At 40.4% G+C, this 6099-nt stretch overlaps 1 protein-coding gene across 1 annotated transcript in view; it reads right to left on the bottom strand.

Moving 5' to 3' along the window:
• The window catches only part of il11ra (interleukin 11 receptor subunit alpha), a 119136-nt gene continuing 113037 nt past the window's right edge, over positions 1 to 6099 (bottom strand). Inside the window, exon 12 of the mRNA XM_062031722.1 lies at positions 1 to 4845. The gene's annotated coding sequence lies outside the window, so the exon portion shown is untranslated. The remainder of the gene's footprint in view (positions 4846 to 6099) is intronic.

Here is a 6099-nt window from a genome sequence, read left to right as displayed (position 1 = left end):
GTCAATATCTTTTAAAATTCAATAATATCAAAATATTATATTATCATGTATTTCAAAAATATTTGTTCTTAAAATGAAGGTAAATAATGTACTTAAATGTGTGCTTGCCTTATGATTTTAAAACAAATGAACAATCAAATTGTAGACTGTAAAATTGACAATAGATTTTACGGTTAAATTCGGCTGACTGAGTTTTTTTTACTGTAAAATCAACTTTGGTACTGTTTTTTTTTCCCCCATATACAGTAAGACACTAAAACATTAAAAAACGAACAAACAAAAAAACATTAAAACAACAAGACTTTACAGTTTAAAAAAAAAATTGTTTGAATTTTACCGCTAAAAACAGTGGTATGGTTTCTCCATTCCATGTTTTATATGCTGTAAAAAAAACCACTGCTTTTACTGTAAAATTCTGGTGTCTGAGCTGCCAGTTTTTAAAGTAAAATTTGTATATTTTTTTTGCAGCTTATGTCGAAAAAATATATTGTTAATGTTCTATATATATATATATTTAGTCTTGGTCAAAAGTTTACATCCACAGCTCAATTTTGTTTCATCTGACATCACATGGACAAAGATAAGACCTCCTGGAGGAAAGTTCTGAAACAAAAATGTAGATGTTTGACCACAATAGCCAGCAATATGTTTGGAGAAGAAAAGGTGAGGCCTTTAATCCCAGAAACACCAGGCCTACCGTCAAGCATGGTGGTGGTAGTATTATGCTCTGGGCCTGTTTTGTTGCCAATGGAACTGCTGCTTTACAGAGAGTGAATGGGACAATGAAAAAGGAGGATTACCTCCAAAATTCTTCAGGACAAGCCCGAGGTTGGGTCTTGGGCGCAGTTGGGTGTTCCAACAGGACAATGACCCCCAAACACACCTCAAAGGTGGTAAAGGAATGGCTAAATCAGGCTAGAATGAAGGTTTTAGAATGGCCTTCCCAAAGTCCTGACTTAAACGTGTGGACAATGCTGAAACTATCTCACAAAACCGTAAAAACATCCGCACCGTGGATTTGGTGAACTTTTACACCCCCGATATATACAAATAATATATCTGTGTTGGCCCTGTGATGAGGTGGCGACTTGTCCAGGGTGTACCCCGCCCTCCGCCCGGATGCAGCTGAGATAGGCTCCAGCACCCCCCGCCACCCCAAAAGGGACAAGCGGTAGAAAATGGATGGATGGATGGGTCTGTCATAACTTTTTTTTAGAACTCTATCGGACATTGTGACTTTTGGTATCGGTGTTCCTGAAAAAAAGGTACCCACATTTTTACAGCTAAATGTGTATATTACATTTTTACACACACCCAGCTCTGGTCTCGACACGACTTGTTCACTTCCGATACAGATGTTGGATCCTTAAGTGTTGGCCGATATTAACCCGATGCGATCAGCACAAATCATACATACTTTTATTTTGTAGTGTGCAATGTTAGAGAAGGTTTGACCAATGGAAGTTACTCAGAAACACAAACCTGTTGACGGTGTAGTGTAGTGTTAGCGTCACCTCGTAGTCAAAACAACTCATTAATTTAAGCACGTGACGCAGTAAGTCGAATGATGCGGACACATTTGTTACTGGATACTTTCTAATACGCTTCTGCCTCGGAGACTTTGTATCTGCAAGTAACATGCAACTGTAACCCGAGGTCTCCAAAGCAGAGAGGGGGGGGAAACCCGACACCGCTCCAGGCACCTTTTCTTTGAACTGTTTATGACCCCCTCCCCTTAGAAGCAGCTGCGTAATGTAATCGGAAAATGCCCAAATAAAGGAGGAGCGCGTTGGGACTGCCTTCAGAGCGTGGTGGGAGGCTGTAGCTGAGTGTGCAGCCCCAGACGTTTCTCCTCATGAGCTAAATTGAATCCTGTCTCTGATTGATTCCTTTGCTTCTTGTCTTGTTTAATAGATAGTTCGGTGTTTGATCCTGACAACTGTATTGTGTTTTCCTCTTCTTTTTTTTTTTGTGTTTTACAGCACATTATTTGGACAAAATTCCTCATTTCTTCCTACAAAATCTTGCTAAATTCTCATGAGAACTAAACAAGAAGCACCGAAGTGGGCGGAGCCTCTGAAGAGCCAAAGGTGCATCAAACAAATATATAATGCCATTCAAAATACCGTATTTTTCGGACTATAAGTCGCAGTTTTTTTCATAGTTTGGCCGGGGATGCGACTTATACTCAGGAGCGACTCAGATGGTTATTTATGCCTCATATAACGTACGCCTGTTGTTCACTATTCTTTATTTATTTTAAATTGCCTTTCAAATTTCTATTCTTGGTGTTGGCTTTTATCAAATAAATTTCCCCAAAAAATGCAACTTATACTCCAGTGCGACTTATATATGTTTTTTCCTTCTTTATTATGCATTTTCAGCCGGTGCGACTTATACTCCGAAAAATACGGTACCTTTTCTTTGAACTGTTAATGACCCCCTCCCCTTAGAAGCAGCTGCGTAATGCAATCGGAAAATGCCCAAATAAAGGAGCAGCGCGTTGGGACTGCCTTCAGAGCGTGGTGGGAGGCTGTAGCTGAGTGTGCAGCCCCAGACGTTTCTCCTCATGAGCTAAATTGAATCCTGTCTCTGTTTGATTCCTTTGCTTCTTGTCTTGTTTAAAAGATAGTTTGGTGTTTGATCCTGACAACTGTATTGTATTTTCCTCTTTTTTTTTAGTGTTTTACAGCACATTATTTGGACAAAATTCCTCATTTGTTTCTACAAAATCTTGCTAAATTCTCATGAGAACTAAACAAGAAGCACCGAAGTGGGCGGAGCCTCTGACGAGCCAAAGGTGCATCAAACAAATATATAATGCCATTTAAATCAAAATACCGTATTTTTAGGACTAAAAGTCGCAGTTTTTTCATAGTTTGGCCGGGGGTGCGACTTATACTCAGGAGCGACTCAGTTGCTTGTTGTTCACTATTCTTTATTTATTTTAAATTGCCTTTCAAATGTCTATTCTTGGTGTTGGCTTTTATCAAATAAATTTCCCCAAAAAATGCAACTTATACTCCAGTACGACTTATAGATGTTTTTTCCTTCTTAATTATGCATTTTCGGCCGGTGCGACTTATACTCCGATAAATACGGTACCTTTTCTTTGAACTGTTTATGACCCCCTCCCCTTAGAAGTAGCTGCGTAATGTAATCGGAAAATGCCCAAATAAAGGCGGAGCGCGTTGGGACTGCCTTCAGAGCGTGGTGGGAGGCTGTAGCTGAGTGTGCAGCACCAGACGTTTCTCCTCATGAGCTAAATTGAATCCTGTCTCTGATTCCTTTGCTTCTTGTCTTGTCTAATAGATAGTTCGGTGTTTGATCCTGACAACTGTATTGTATTTTCCTCTTCTTTTTTTTTTAGTGTTTTACAGCACATTATTTGGAAAAAATTCCTCATTTGTTCCTACAAAATCTTGCTAAACTCTCATGAGAACTAAACAAGAAGCACCAAAGTGGGCGGAGCCTCTGAAGAGCCAAAGGTGCATCAAACAAATATATAATGCCATTCAAAATACTGTATTTTTCGGACTATAAGTCGCAGTTTTTTTCATAGTTTGGCCGGGGATGCGACTTATACTCAGGAGCGACTCAGTTGGTTATTTATGCCTCATATAACGTACACTTATTCAGCTTGTTGTTCACTATTCTTTATTTATTTGAAATTGCCTTTCAAATGTCTATCCTTGGTGTTGGCTTTTATCAAATAAATTTCCCCCAAAAATGCGACTTATACTCCGGTGCGACTTATATATGTTTTTTACTTCTTTATTATGCATTTTCGGCCGGTGCAACTTATACTCCGATAAATACGGTACCTTTTCTTTTAACTGTTTATGACCCCCTCCCCTTAGAAGCAGCTGCGTAATGTAATCGGAAAATGCCCAAATAAAGGAGCAGCGCGTTGGGACTACCTTCAGAGCGTGGCGGGAGGCTGTAGCTGAGTGTGCAGCACCAGACGTTTCTCCTCATGAGCTAAATTGAATCCTGTCTCTGTTTGATTCCTTTGCTTCCTGTCTTGTTTAATAGATAGTTTGGTGTTTGATCCTGACAACTGTATTGTATTTTCCTCTTTTTTTTTTTGTGTTTTACAGCACATTATTTGGACGAAATTCCTCATTTGTTCCTAAAAAAATCTTGCTAAATTCTCATGAGAACTAAACAAGAAGCACCGAAATGGGCGGAGCCTCTGACGAGCCAAAGGTGCATCAAACAAATATATAATGCCATTCAAAGTACTCCTTTTTGAAAGATGACAAGCGCATTGAGGTCCTGAAGTACAACTGGAATACATTTTACACATAATATTTCAGAATGATTGTCTGATAGGACACTTGACATGAATTATTGGAGCACTTTTTGCTTGGTATGTGTTCTTCTAACGCTGGTGTGGCGCGAGCAGGCTTCATTCTGTGTGTGTCTTCAGTGGATGAATGGTCAGGAAGAGGTATTACCAAAAAGGAACATCATCCACAAACAAGAGGAAGTGAAAAAAAAAAAAAAAATCTGTCGGATTGAAGTCCTCAGCTGCCTTTCTTCAGGCCTCTTCGCCTTAGTTTGAGCACACAACTCCTCGCCAAAACAAACGTGCATTTTGGAGTTGACTTCCTGTCGCAGTTCGTCTTCTAACGAATGAGCACAAAATATCCTCCTGGAGGCCCTCGGCATGCTGGGAAGTGACCGCTGACGGTCTTACCTGACATTGTTCAGACCCTTGACGCCCTTTAGTGCCTCCGTGGATCCTAACCGGACTCTGCACTTGAATACGGGAAGTCAGCATGCTGTCTTAATGGAGCAGCCCTAGAACGGGCTGAGGAGGAGATGATGTCTGACATCAACCTGGAATGAGAGACAAGAAGCCACATTTAAACATTTCTATATCAATCAGTAAGTGGCAGAGAAGTGCTATGAAGACAGACACTATATTGCCAAAAGTACTTGGCCACCCATCCAAATGATGAGAATCAGGTGTCCTAATTAGGGATGATGTTCGAAACCGGTTCTCCCGGTTGTTCGATAAGAAAAGAACCGTTCGATAACAAAATAACCGATTCCATAGACTCGAATCCCTTTTTGAGAACCGGTTCCCGTTATCGAGGCCACTGTAGTAAAGAAAAAGAGTTGGTTCTTTATTTGAATCCCTGGGAACGAATCCCGTCCCACAAGAAATGCCCTGTGGGACATCACAGGAAATGATGACTGAGCTACGTCATTTCCTGTGATGTCACACAAGCAGCAAAAATAATTAACCGTAAAAAACGCCTCAAGGCATGGCTATTCACCTATAGTGATCACAGAGACAGGTTGTTTTTGTGCTACTGTACATATTTGTTTTTCTGAAAAATCCCACTTAATATACTTTGGGTAACAACAGTCAATATTTATTTATTTTATTTTTTTAGGGGGGGGGTAACAGTCAATATGTATTTATTTATTTATTTTTCTTATAAAATAAAAGTGAGCTTTTGTTAAACCAAATATTGTGTTTTTTTTCCATGTACAACAACCTATCTGGATTCGATAAGAGAATCGATAAGGAATCGGTTCGATGAGAGAATTCGATAATGGGCTCGAACTCGATCATTTCTTATCAAACATCATCCCTAGTCCTAATCACTTGGTGTATCAAATCAAGCACTTAGGCATGGAGACTGTTTCTACAAACATTTGTGAAAGAATGGGCCGCTTTCAGTGATTTCCAGCGTGGAGCTGTCATAGGATGCCACCTGTGCAACAAATCCAGTCGTGAAATTTCCTCGCTCCTAAATATTCCAAAGTCAACTTTATTATAGGATAAGTGAAGATTTTGGGAACAACAGCAACTCAGCCACCAAGTGGTAGGCCACGTAAACTGACAGAGAGGTCAGCATAGTGCAGAGACTTTCTGCACGGTCACTTGCTACAAAGCTCCGAACTTCATGTGGCCTTCCAATTAGCCCACGTACAGCACGCAGAGAGCTTCGTGGAATGGGTTTCCATGGCCGTGCAGCTGCATCTAAGCCATACGTCACCAAGTGCAATGCAAAGCGTGGGATGCAGTGGTGTAAAGGACATCACCACTGGACTCTAGAGCATTGGAGACGCCTTCTCTGG

Source organism: Entelurus aequoreus, linkage group LG21 (genome assembly GCF_033978785.1).
Source record: "Entelurus aequoreus isolate RoL-2023_Sb linkage group LG21, RoL_Eaeq_v1.1, whole genome shotgun sequence".
NCBI classification, from domain to species: Eukaryota; Metazoa; Chordata; class Actinopteri; order Syngnathiformes; family Syngnathidae; genus Entelurus; species Entelurus aequoreus.
This window is presented reverse-complemented; position numbering and strand designations above follow the sequence as displayed.